General features: G+C 38.5%; 1 protein-coding gene across 2 annotated transcripts in view; it reads right to left on the reverse strand.

Annotated features, from left to right (window-relative positions):
- TLCD4 (TLC domain containing 4) overlaps positions 1-14036 on the reverse strand; it is a 102086-nt gene that overhangs the window by 83180 nt on the left and 4870 nt on the right. Inside the window, exon 1 of one of the 2 annotated variants that reach the window (XM_029228755.1) lies at positions 12409-12585. The exons of the other annotated variant lie outside the window; for it this stretch is intronic. The gene's annotated coding sequence lies outside the window, so the exon portion shown is untranslated. Of the gene's footprint in view, positions 1-12408; positions 12586-14036 lie in introns of those variants that run through there. 2 annotated transcript variants of the gene reach the window in all.

The raw sequence follows: 14036 nt of genomic DNA on the forward strand, positions 1-14036 counted from the left end.
GACACGGAGTGCTTGAGAACTTGGGTCAGCAAGAGAGAGGATTATCAAAGACTGTTCTACATTAGAAATTCACTTGGGGGGATGGAAAAAGTTGGGGAGAAAAGAGAAGACAGAAGAGAAAGAAAAGAGACAGAAGGCAGAGTAACTCCATAATATGCCTAAAATGTTTTTTCTTCATGTGCAGTATTCTAAGTTATTTGCATTCCTTCAACTCCTCTCATGTCTTCCAAATCTCCAGTTAGTCTTCCATTACCCCTACACAATCACACCTCCCCACAGTACACACATTGTGAGTGGAGATGTTGGTGGGGTAAGTAAAGAAATCATGGGGCCCAGTTCCACTGCTGGATCAAAAAGGAGCAGAATGGAGACAGCACACCTAGAAAAATGATACAGTATACAAAATGAACCCATCAGTAGAAGCAGGGCCCAAGATAATGCTAAAACTGTATATGTCTAGAAAATTGGCAGAACACTTCAGGAGATACTGTACTTTGTTTAAGAGTTGTGTAATAGGGGCTTGAACCGATCTTAACATGATACTATACATAGAAAATCCTAAAGATGCTACCAGAAAACTACTAGAGCTAATGTACCAGGTGAAGGACCAAGATAAAACCCAGAAAAACAACTAAATGAAGTGGAGATAGGCAACATTCCAGAAAAAGAATTCAGAATAATGATAGTGAAGATGATCCAGGGCCTTGGAAAAAGAACAGAGACAAAGATCGAGGAGATGCAAGAAATGTTTAACAAAGACCTAGAAGAATTAAAGAACAAACAAACAGAGATGAACAATACAATAACTGAAATGAAAACTACACTAGAAGGAATCAATAGCAGACTAACTGAGGCAGAAGAACAGATAAGTGACCTGGAAGACAGAATGGTGGAATTCACTGCTGCAGAACAGAATAAAGAAAAAAGAATGAAAAGAAATGAAGACAGCCTAAGAGACCTCTGGGACAAAATTAAATGTAACAAAATTATACAGGTCCCAGAAGGAGAAGAGAGAGAGAAAGGACCTGAGAAAATATTTGAAGAGATTATAGTTGAAAACTTCCCTAACATGAGAAAGGAAATAGCCACCCAAGTCCAGGAAGCAAAGAGAGTCCCATACAGGATAAACCCAAGGAGAAACACGCCAAGACACATAGTAATCAAACTGGCAAAAATTAAAAACAGAGAAAAATTATTGAAAGCAGCAAGGGAAAAATGACAAATAACATACAAGGGAACTCCCATAAGGTTAACAGCTGATTTCTCAGCAGGAACTCTACAAGCCAGAAGGGTATGGCATGATATACTTAAAGTGATGAAAGGGAAGAACCTACAACCAAGATTACTCTAGCCAGCAAGGATCTCACTCAGATATGATGGAGAAATCAAAAGCTTTACAGACAAGCAAAAGCTAAGAGATTTCAGCACCACCAAACCAACTCTACAACAAATGCTAAAGGAACTTCTCTAAGTGGGAAACACAAGAGAAGGACCTACAAAACAAACCCAAAACACTTAAGAAAATGGTCATAGGAACATACATATTGATAATTACCTTAAACATGAACGGATTAAATACTCCAACCAAAAGACACAGGCTTGCTGAATGGATACAAAAGCAAGACCTATATATATGCTATCTACGAGAGACGCACTTCAGACCTAGGGACACATACAGACTGAAAGTGAGGGGATGGAAAAAGATATTCCATGCAAATGGAAATCAAAAGAAAGCTGGAGTAGCAATATTCATATCAGATAAAATAGACTTTAAAATAAAGAATGTTACAAGAGAAAAGGAAGGACACTACATAATGATCAAGGGATCAATTAAAGAAGAAGATATAACAATTATATATATATATGCACCCAACATAGGTGCACCTCAATACATAAGGCAACTGCTAACAGCTCTAAAAGAGGAAATCGACAGTAACACAATAATAGTGGGGGACTTTTACCCCTCACTTACAGCAATGGACAGATAATACAAAATGAAAATAAATAAGGAAACAGAAGCTTTAAATAACACAATAGACCAGATAGTTTTAATTGATATTTATAGGACATTTTACCCCAAAACAGCAGATTACACTTTATTCTCAAGTGCGCATGGAACATTCTCCAGGATAGATCACATCTTGGGTCACAAATCAAGCCTCAGTAAATTTAAGAAAATTGAAATCGTATCAGGCATCTTTTCTGACCACAAGGCTATGAGATTGGAAAAGAATTACAGGGAAAAAAACGTAAAAAACACAAACACATAGAGGCTAAACAATACGTTACTAAATAACCAAGAGATCACTGAGGAAGTCAAAGAGGAAACCAAAACATACCCAGAGACAAATGACAATGAAAACACGACAGTCCAAAATCTATGGGATGCAGCAAAAGCAGTTCAAAGAGGGAGGTTTATAGCTATACAAGCCTACCTCAAGAAACAAGAAACATCTCAAATAAACAATCTCACCTTACACCTAAAGAACTAGAGAAAGAAGAACAAACAAAACCCAAAGTTAGTAGAAGGAAAGAAATCATAACGATCAGAGCAGAAATAAAACAGAAACAAAGAAAACAATAGCAAAGATCAATAACACTAAAATCTGGTTCTTTGAGAAGATAAACAAAATTGATAAACCATTAGCCAGACTCATCAAGAAAAAGCAGGAGAGGACTCAAATCAATAAAATTAGAAATGAAAAAGGAGAAGTTACAACAGACACTGCAGAAATACAAAGCATCCTAAGAGATTACTACAAGCAACTCTATGCCAATAAAATGGACAGCCTGGAAGAAATGGACAAATTCTTAGAAAGGTATAACCTTGCAAGAATGAACCAGGAAGAAATAAAAAACATGAACAGATCAATCACAAGTAATGAAATTGAAACTGTTATTGATTAAAAATCTTCCAACAAACAAAAGTCCACGACCAGATGGCTTCACAGGTGAATTCTATCAAACATTTAGAGAAGAGCTAACACCCATCCTTCTCAAACTCTTCCAAAAAATTGCAGAGGAAGGAACACTCCCAAACTCATTCTATGAGGCCATGATCACCCTGATACCAAAACCAGACAAAGATACTACAAAAAAAAGAAAATTACAGACCAATATCACTGATGAATATAGATGCAAAAATCCTCAACAAAATACTAGCAAACTGAATCCAACAACACATTAAAAGGATCATACACCATGAACAAGTGGGATTTATCCCAGGGATTCAAGGATTCTTCAATACACGCAAATCAGTCAATGTGATACACCATATTAAGAAGGTGAGGAAGAAAAACCGTATGGTTATCTCAATAGATGCAGGAAAAGCTTTTGACAAAATTCAACACCCATTTATGATAAAAACTCTCCAGAAAGTGGGCATAGAGGGAACCTACCTCAACATAATAAAGCCCATATACAACAAACCCAGAGCAAACATCATTCTCAATGGTGAAAAACTGAAAGCATTTCCTCTAAGATCAGGAACAAGACAAGGATGTCCACTCTCACCACTATTATTCAACATGGTTTTGGAAGTCCTAGCCATGGCAATCAGAGAAGAAAAAGAAATAAAAGGAATCCAAATTGGAAAAGAAGAAGTAAAACTGTCACTGTTTACAGATGACATGATACTATACATAGAGAATCCTAAAATGCCACCAGAAAACTACTAGAGTGGATCAATGAATTTAGTAAAGCTGCAGGATACAAAATTAATGCGCAGAAATCTCTTGCATTCCTATACACTAATGATGAAAAATCTGAAAGAGAAATTAAGGAAACACTCCCATTTACCATTGCAACAAAAAGAATAAACTACCTAGGAATAAACCTACCTAGGGAGATGAAAGACCTGTATGCAGAAAACTACAAGACACTGATGAAAGAAATTAAAGATGATACCAACATATGGAGAGATATACCATGTTCTTGGATTGGAAGAATCAATATTGTGAAAATGACTCTATTACCCAAAGCAATCTACAGATTCAATGCAATCCCTATCAAATTACCAATGGCATTTTTTACGGAGCTAGAACAGAAAATCTTACAATTTGTGTGGAGACGCAAAAGCCTCCAAATATCCAAAGCAGTCTTATGGGAAAAAACAGAGCTGGAGGAATCAGACTCCTTGACTTCAGACTATACTACAAAGCTATAGGAATCAAGACAATATGGTACTGGCACAAAAACAGAAACATAGATCAATAGAACAAGATAGAAAGTCCAGAGATAAGCCCACACACCTATGGTCAACTAATGTATGACAAAGGAGGCAAGGATATACAATTGAGAATATACAGTCTCTTCAATAAGTGGTGCTGGGAAAACTGGACAGCTCCATGTAAAATAATGAAATTAGAACACTCCCTAACACCTTACACAAGAATAAACTCAAAATGGATTTGAGACCTAAATGTAAGACCAGACACAATAAACCTCTTAGAGAAAAACATAGGAAGAACACTCTTTGACATAAATCACAGCAAGATCTTTTTTGATCCACCTCCTAGAGTAATGGAAATAAAAACAAAAATAAATGGGACTATATGAAACTTCAAAGATTTTGCACAGCAAAGGAAACCATAAACAAGACAAAAGACAGCCCTCACAATGGGAGAAAATATTTGCATACGAATCAACTGGAAAAGGATTAATCTCCAAAATATATAAACAGCTCATGCAGCTCAATATGAAAAAAACAAACAACCCAATCCAAAAATGGGCAGAAGACCTAAATAGACATTTCTCCAAAGAAGACATACAGAAGGCCAAGAGGCACATGAAAAGTTGCTCAACATCACTAATTATTAGAGAAGTGCAAACTAAAACTACTATGAGGTATCACCTCACACCAGTTAGAATGGGCCTCATCGGAAAATCTACAAACAACAAATGCTGGAGAGGCTGTGGAGAAAAGGGAACCCTCTTGCACTGTTGGTGGGAATGTAAATTGATACAGCCATTATGGAGAACGGTATGGAGGTTCCTTAAAAAGCTAAAAATAGAATTACCATATGACCCAGCAACCCCACTACTGGGCATACACCCAGAGAAAACCATAATTCAAAAAGACACATGCACTGCAATGTTCATTGCAGCACTATTTACAATAGCCAGGTCATGGAAGCAACTTAAATGCCCATCGACAGACAAATGGATAAAGAAGTTGTGGTACATATATACAACAGAATATTACTCAGCCATAAATAGGGACGAAATTGGGTCATTTGTTGAGACGTGGCTGGATCTAGAGACTGTCATACAGAGTGAAATAAGTCAGAAAGTGGAAAACAAATATCGTATATTAAGGCATATATGTGGAACCTAGAAAAATGGTACAGATGAACCAGTTTGCAGGGCAGAATTTGAGACACAGATGTAGAGAACAAGCATATGCACACCTAGGTGGGAAAGTGGCCGGGGGTGGTGGTGGTGGTGTGATGAATTGGGAGATTGGGATTGACATGTATATACTTACGTGTATAAAATAGATGACTAATAAGAACATGCTGTATAAAAAAATAAATTAAATAAAATACCAAAATTAAAAAAAAATAAGATGTTGGGGAAAAAAAGATGACAATTAGCATTCTAAAGAAAATTTTAAAAACATAGAAAACTACTAGAGCTAATCAATGAATTTGGTAAAGTACAGGATACAAAATTAATACACAGAAATCTCTTGCATTTCTGTACACTAACAGCGAAAGATCTGAAAGAGAAATTAAGGAAACAATCTCATTTATCACTGCAGCAAAAGAATAAAATACCTAGGAAAAAACCTACCTGAGGAGACAAAAGACCTGTGCTCTGAAAACTATAAAATGCTGATGAGAGAAATCAAAGATGACACAAACAGATGGAAAGATATACCATGTTCTTGGATTGGAAGAATGAATATTGTCAAAATGAGTATACTACCCAAGGCAATCTACAGATTCAGTGCAATCCTTGTCAAATTATGAATGGCATTTTTCATAGAACTAGAACAAAAAAATTTTAAATTTGTATGGAAACACAAAAGACCCCGAATAGCCAAAGCAATCCTGAGAAAGAAAAATGGAGCTGGAAGAATCAGGCTCCCTGATTTCAGACTATACTTCAAAGCAACAGTAATCAAAACAGTATGGTACTGGCACAAAAAGAGAAATATAGATCAATGGAACAGGATAGAAAGCCCAGAAATAAACCCATGCACCTATGATCAATTAACCTATGACAAAGGAGGAGAGAATATACAACAGAGAAAAGACAGTCTCTTTAATAAGTGGTGCTGGGAAAACCAGACAGCTACATGTAAAAGAATGAAATTAGAACATTCTCTAACACTATACACAAAAATAAACTCAAAATGGATTAAAGACCTAAATGTAAGACTGGCTACTCTAAAACTCTTAGAAGAAAACATAGGAAGAACACTTATTTAGTTGAAAAACAACAGATTATCACAACTGATATCTAGGTTATGATTTCTTCAGTTATTGACAATGACTGCCTTTCTAGGATTCCAGTCTTCCCCAAAGCTGGGAAGACAGCAATGTTGTTTTACCCAGGTTACTACAGTAGTCTCCCTGGGATTAGCAAACATTTTCTTAAAGAACCAAATCATAAATATTTCAGGCTTTCTGGGCCAGATGGTCAGTTACTCAGCTCTGCACTTAAGGCCTGGAAGCAGCAGTAGACAATATGTAAATGAATGGATATGGCTGTGTTCCAATAAAACGTTTTTACAAGCTCAGGTAGCAGGCTTTCTGTCCTGCTCCTTCTGCTTTCCATATTATAATCAGGGTATTCTTTCTAAATATCACTCCTCTGCTTAAACACTTGAATGGCTTCCCATTGCCCTTAGTCCAGATTCCTTAGAAGAGCTTCCTCTCCAGCAATTTCTAGCTCCTAACTCAATTTTTCAGCACAATTGAACTACTTTGAATTCCCCCCAAATTCCTGGTTCTCTTCCTTCCACAAGTTTGCATAAGCTGTTCTTTTACTTGGAATATTCTTCTCTCCCTGCAGCCACACTCACCATGTCTCCCACACACACCAGGTTAGTTGATGTCTAATTATCTGTTTTTCAAGTTTCACATTAAATGTAACTTCCTCCAGGAAGTTTTCCCTGATCCCTAAATTCTCACACAGTGCTGAGATTACTAGTTTAACTGTCTGAATCTCCTGTTAGTCCAACGCTCTGTGAGGGCAGGAAATTGGTCTGCCACTCATCCATTGTATTCCAAGGTACTCTATAAATAATTGCTGAATAAATGGGTTCTTGACTGTTGAGGAAGGAAAAGACAAGAACCAACCTAAAAGTGGAGAGAACCTTCAAAGGCTAATTGGTGGAGAATAAGCTAAGATTTGTTTGAACTGTTCCCTCTAATCCAAAATCTGCTCCTAGAGCATTTTCTGCTTTGCCATTATAGTTTGCAGAAAGGTTTAGGAAACATGCAATATGTCTTCCAGACTTTCTGATGTGGCAACCAAAGTCTTGAATGGTTTAATTTCTGCCTTGATCTCCAAACTTAATCTGTTCACCCTCTCTTTGGCTCCTAATCTCTTACCTCATATCCTGCTTACAGTCTTGTATACAGTGTCACTTTCTTTTTTTAAATTAATTTATTTACTTATGGCTGTGTTGGGTCTTCGTTTCTGTGCGAGGGCTTTCTCTAGTTGTGGCAAGCGGGGGCCACTCTTCATTGTGGTGCGCGGGCCTCTCACTATCGCGGCCTCTCTTGTTGCGGAGCACAGGCTCCAGACGCGCAGGCTCAGTAATTGTGGCTCACGGGCCCAGTTGCTCCGCAGTATGTGGGATCTTCCCAGACCAGGGCTCGAATCCGTGCCCCTGCATTGGCAGGCAGATTCTCAACCACTGCGCCACAAGGGAAGCTCCAGTGTCACTTTATATTTGGTAATTCTCCTCTCAAAGTGATCTTGGCTTGCCTTTCTGACCAATACTCACATTTCAAATATCATGTGGTGGGCGTATTCTATATGCCAGGCTCACAGGACTTCTATAAGCCAGGCCTATAGGATGTAATCATTTAGTCCTTACTCAAGCCTCACAATAATGTTATAAGAGATTTCCTTTCCTTGGTCCCACTTTATAGTTGATGAAATTAAGACTTAAAGAGGTTAAGTAACTTGCCAAAGAAACAGAACAAATGGCAGAGCTAAGATGTGAGGGAAGAAAGTCTGACGTCAGAAATCACATTTCTAACCTCATACTACTTTATAGTTTCTCTCAGACCATGTCTGTTATTTCTTGTTGTTGTTGTTCTTTTTACCTCTCTGAATTCCTGTACAACTCCAGAAGTCTTCTGCAGTCCTCCTGCAAGTTTCATCCTGAATCTCATGGGTAGTGTGTTAAATCCAAGGTGATCATAATAACTAACATTTATTGAGCACAGTCACTGTGTTAAGTGCTGTTCGTGTTACTCATTCAACTTTCAAAGACCCTCATAAAATAACACAAGGTTAGCTCTGTTTTGCAGTTAAGGAAATAGAGGCAAAAAAGGGTAAAATAATGTGTCCAAGAGCACACAATTAGAATGGGAGGACTTAGAATTTAAACCACAGTAGTCTGACTCCACAACACTTACTTCTGGGTAAGGAGAGAACACATAGGGAAGCAGATAACATAAAGAACTCTTCAAGCCTCATAGGATGAGGTTGAAAGTGTTGGTGAGTTTAATTGATTCAGGCTGTAATTATCCAGGATAAGACATTATAAGGATGACTTAATTATTTATTGCTGCCCAAACAAACTATCATCAAAGTTTATGGCTTAAAACAACAATTGTTTATTAGCTGACAGTTACGTGGGTCGACAATTTGGGATGAACTTGGTTGAGAAGTTCTTCTGCTGGGTTTGCCTGGGCTCACTCACGTGGTGACAGTCACCTGTGGCAGCTTGGCAAGGGCTTGATGCTCCACAATGGTTTCTCTAGCGGTCAAGGCCAGCTGCATGGGCATACAACTTGTGCTTGGTTCACTGTTCTGCTATTGCTGTCTTAAAATTCTTAATAATTATGAAACAAGGGGCCCTACTGGGCCTTCCACATTATGTTGCCAGTCATGTTAGTGGTTGGTGCTGGATGTCAGCTGGGCACCTTTCTCCACGTAGCTTCTCATCCCCAAAGAGACTAGCCCAGGTTTCTTCAGATAATGACAGAAGCTTTCCAAGAGAGTGAGAGCAAAGCCTGCAAGGCCTCTTGAGGTCTAGGCTCATAATTCCCACGTCATTACTTCTGCTGTATTTTATTAATCAAAGCAAGTCACAAGGCAAGCCCAGACACAAGGAAGTGGAGATCTAGAGTCAACTTCCTTTTTTTTTTTTTTTTTTTTGTGGTACACGGGCCTCTCACTGCTGCGGCCTCTCCCACCGCAGAGCACAGGCTCCGGACGCGCAGGCCCAGCTGCCATGGCTCACGGGCCCAGCCGCTCCGTGGCATGCGGGATCCTCCCAGACCGGGGCATGAACCCGTGTCCCCTGCATCAGCAGGCGGACCCCCAACCACTGCGCCACCAGGGAAGCCCTAGAGTCCACTTCTTGATGAGAAGAACAAAAAGTCACAATGCAAAGGGGCATGTGTAGAGGGATGGGATGAGTTTGTGACCATTTATTGCAATCTATCACAGAGGAGGTACATGTTTAAGGAGAATGAAATCATTTCAGTCTTGGACATGTGGCGATTAAGGTTTCTCCTGTGATAAATCTATGCAGAGGTGTTCAGTATTTGGATAATATAGGTCTAGAATATAAAAGAGAATCCTGGTGGGACATACAAATTTGAAAGTTGTCATTATGCAGGTGATAGGTTTCTGAGTAAACAAATCACAACACCCAGGAAGACTGCATTAGTTCAGGTAAAGGTAAACAAAGAGATTCAGTCAATCCCTCAGACCATCCAGACATCTAAGTGCACTCTTCTTCCCATACATCTCAACCTCCCTCTCTAACAGAGACCATCTGTGGGCCTATTCATTTCCATAGCCAGCTCAAGGTCTACTATCTCTGGGGAAAGTACAGCCTTCTCTGTCTTGTCCAGATGTGGCAACATATAGTCCAATGACATATAAACCAAAAAATAGTTACTTGATCCCCTCTTTCAACCCAATATGCAATGGTGGATCAGGAATAGAATAAAAACTTCCATTTGAAAAAGGAAAGAATGGGAAACATATAGCAAGGAGTAATCCTTAATAGTTTTCTTTCCAGACAGAAATTTTTGCCCTGACCATGGAAGAAGTTCCCTGATGAACCCTTCTGGATGCCTTTTGTTATGCCTGAAGACCCCTGGGTTCACCCTCTGGGAGGTTCTTCCTTGTCCATCATTCACCAGGTTCAAGATTGAACAGGATGTTGGAGACTATGCTCTCCTGGAGACTGCCTGAGGACACAAACAATGAATGGCTTTTGCAGGTCAGATTTATGGTTTCTTTAGTAATGCAATTTCCTCAAAAACTTAACAGGCTTTTGTACTATTCATCTCTAGTCTATGTGCCAGAAACGGTGCCAAAGTTCTTTTCTGGATCTTAAACTAGCTTATTCTGTAGTTTCTATGCTCTACCCATTCCTCTTTTCATTGTTTTAATGGTGGCTAATTTGATGTAATCTTACAAAATAGGTGAGGGTAACATCCTTAATCTGATCTTTGCTGGAAGGCTATATTTCTTTCTTTGTCTGAGGAATCTTAACGGGAGGGCTTTAAGAAAGTCTCTGAAAAACAGTCTTTTACCTCCTGTTTGGGCTGCAGAAATAGTTGGATTTTCCAACCCTGTGAGGCCCCAATTTTCTATACACTTTATTTCCTTCCATTTCTGCTTGCAAACCCCTCATTTCTTATGTGAGTTCATTTCTTTCTCAAAAAATCTTGCTAAATTCAGCGAGGAGCAACCATCACACTTTTATATTCTGGTTCTCCCCAAATGCTTCCCCTAAAATTCAGCCATAGACGGAACATGGTCAGGCTTCCAAGTTGAGTAGGAGAAATTTCTACAATATTTTGCAATGGTATTACAAGGATCATCAGTTTTCCAGCCTGCAAGATCTGTTTCCTCACTGCCAATTGTCTGACTGTTAAGGTAATGCTATATGTTTTAAGATTCTATTAGAAGTTCCCTATTTCCAGGTATTAATTTTTGTATTAGAGTAAATGCTATATTGCTGTAATAAAGAGACCCCAGAAATCAGTGACATAAAGAAAATGGAAGTTTCTTTACTGCTCATATCATAGCTGGGCCTAGACTGACAGGGCACTCTGTTCTATGAGGTCATTCAGGACCCAGATTCCTTCTATCTTGTTGTTCCATCCTCTCCTACCATGTCTTCCTCATCTTCATGGCTGCAGCTGGTCACAGACATGTCTATGAGGGAGACAGAAAGCAGTCCAAGACGAGCCATCTTCTTTTAAAAGGGTAAGGCAAAAGTTGCACCCATCACTTCCAGTTATGTTCCACTGGCAAGAACCTAACCACAAAATCATACCTAGCTGCAAAAGAGGATAAGAAATGTAATCTCCAGTTGAGTGAACATGTGACCAGAAAGAAGAGAATGGATTTTATTATGACAATGATTGACCTGGGAGAAAAGATAGCCAAGGTTAAGAAACCTCAGAAATATAAAGCCAAAGTGGGGGGGAGGGGCAGTGGATAAATAAGCATTTTGTTTCTTAGAAAGAAAATGATAGTCTGAAAAAGGAAGGAAGGAAAAGAAGGAAGGAAGGAAGGAAGGCAAAATCTAGTTGGTGGGTACCCAAGTTTCCATTTTATTATTTCCAGTTCTTTTCTGAATATATTTTTTAAATAAAAAGGTTTTTTAAATTTATTTTAAGGGAATTAGACAGAGAAAAAGGGACCCCAGAAGAATATGAAGGTAAAACAATAGTGATATGAGGAGAATAGGACGAAAATGGAGTAATGAAAGTCAACAGGAGAAAAATTTCAATTGCCTGAGAGAAGACAAGGAAAAACTAGAAAAGGAAATGTTCTTTGGATTTGAAAATCTAGCAGTTACTAGTGAATAATTACGGCAGAAGCTAAATTTCAGTGTATTAAGGAGTGAAAATGGACAAAGAAAAACATGACAGCAAGCATGGACTAGTCTTTAAGAACACTGACTTTTTAGGAAAGAAGAGATAAGATGGCAACTAGTTATAACTAGTTCCACTGGTACGTGGACTAGGATGAGAACCAGCCTCCGGGAGCAGAGTTGGGGCATTGGGTCCTAGGGACTAGGGTGGTCCACAGTTCTAGCTGCCCAGCATATACCTAAGGTGCATCATGAACAAGTACTAATTCAACCAAGCTCTCAGACACTCAGAAACTCTTTGGGTCAAGTATATTATAGAGGTAACCAGTATGCATAGGACAGTGTTATTCTAGGGCAAGGCCTGTGTCAATCCATACCTGACTTCTGTAGCGCTGGGAGGGCCATGCTTCTTCCATATGCTGAGAGGAGCCTACATATGCTTGGAGTTCACCAAAAACAGGCTGCCTGGCTACACGTTCAGGATGACTGCCCCTCAACATCAGAAAAATAACTTTGCTCTGTGCACACCAGAAGGCTTCAGTTCCACGAAATAGCCCAGTTGCTTAAAAATAGACTGGGAGTGGAAAAATACTCTGGCAAAGGGATAAATGGTGTGGTTAAAGGCTGGAGTGCCATTTTAATGTGGTTGGGCTGTGTCTGACGGGTAGTTTAAAGGAGTTATGCTGAGCCAGGCTGATTGAGAGAGGGTTTTATTGATTGTGCTTTTATTTTTTAATGGGAGAGACTTGAACTTTATAGGCTAAGGGCAAAGATACAATGAGAGTCAATAGTTAAAGATTCAGGAGAGAAGGCATTATTGATGGAGGAAACTGACCATAAAGTTTTTGTTTAGTTCATAGCATCTTTTCAGAAAGGGAAATTTAGAGATTCTTTTAAATTTCTAAGTTAAGACACAGTTATTCCACAGTTCCCTAGGTAAACATTAATAAAGTATTACAAAGTGTTAAGACTTTCTCAGGTTCATTTAAGTTATCTTTTAACTTATTCCAAAACAAATATAACCGGCAAAGGTCCCACTGGAGCACTGGTGTGGAGAAGGGAATCTTAAGTTTGGGAAATAGCTAAGTAATTTGAAATTTCTATCCAAAAAAGGTTTTTCAGTAAATTGTCAAGCCTGTTTGTAACAAATTCAGGATGGATTCACAATGAATAGGGCACCTAATATAGATGAAAGATGAACAGTATATTAAATAAATCATGGAGACGCAGAGAAGAAACCAGGTTAAAGGGCACAGCAAGAGCTACATATCCGCTGTTGTAAAGTATATTCATATAATATTTATACAAAATTTCCAAGAGAAAATAACACTAAGCTTTAGGTGGCACATCTGTAAATTTCATTCTTCTTATCCCCTTCTTCTTAATGTAACATATTTTCTGCATTAATTACCTTCCCTAAGTAACATCACTATATTCCCTGAAGCCACTAGCTGGCCACAGTACATCCATAGGAAGTCAAATCAGAGCACCAGCAGTGTAGACTTAGCATGGTTAAGGCCTTAATTTCCTCACCTACAAAATGGGGATAATAATAGTACTTAAGTTCATAGGACGGTTCTGAGAGGTAGTTGAGAAACTATACAAATGCCTACTAAACGGTAGACTGCATGTTTGATTGTGTATATAAATTTATCTTTTTTTCATATACAGTTAAGGAATAATGTATAGTCAGATAAGAGTGAAGACATAATTTGTGTGTTTCTATAAAGGACAAAAAGCTCTATGGAAGCAGAAAAGAACTTGAGAAAAACAGAGAAAAAAGGGCAGATGTACAATGAAGAAGAAAAGATGGACTTGATGGAGGTGTTGGGCAGAGGCTTTGGCGGGGAGGGAGGGTTGGGATGAGGAGAACATTAATTCAACAGATTTCAAAGACAAGCGGTGTTACATGCAGAAATAGAATTGTTTCTTTATAAGTCTAAAACTGAAAATATGGTAACTTTGAAAATTAAAGAAGCTACTTTTATTGTGTTTGTCATTAGTA

The sequence above is a fragment of the Monodon monoceros genome, unplaced genomic scaffold, assembly GCF_005190385.1.
Source record: "Monodon monoceros isolate NGI ecotype Baffin Bay Population unplaced genomic scaffold, NGI_Narwhal_1 Super_Scaffold_18, whole genome shotgun sequence".
In the NCBI taxonomy this organism is placed as follows: Eukaryota; Metazoa; Chordata; class Mammalia; order Artiodactyla; family Monodontidae; genus Monodon; species Monodon monoceros.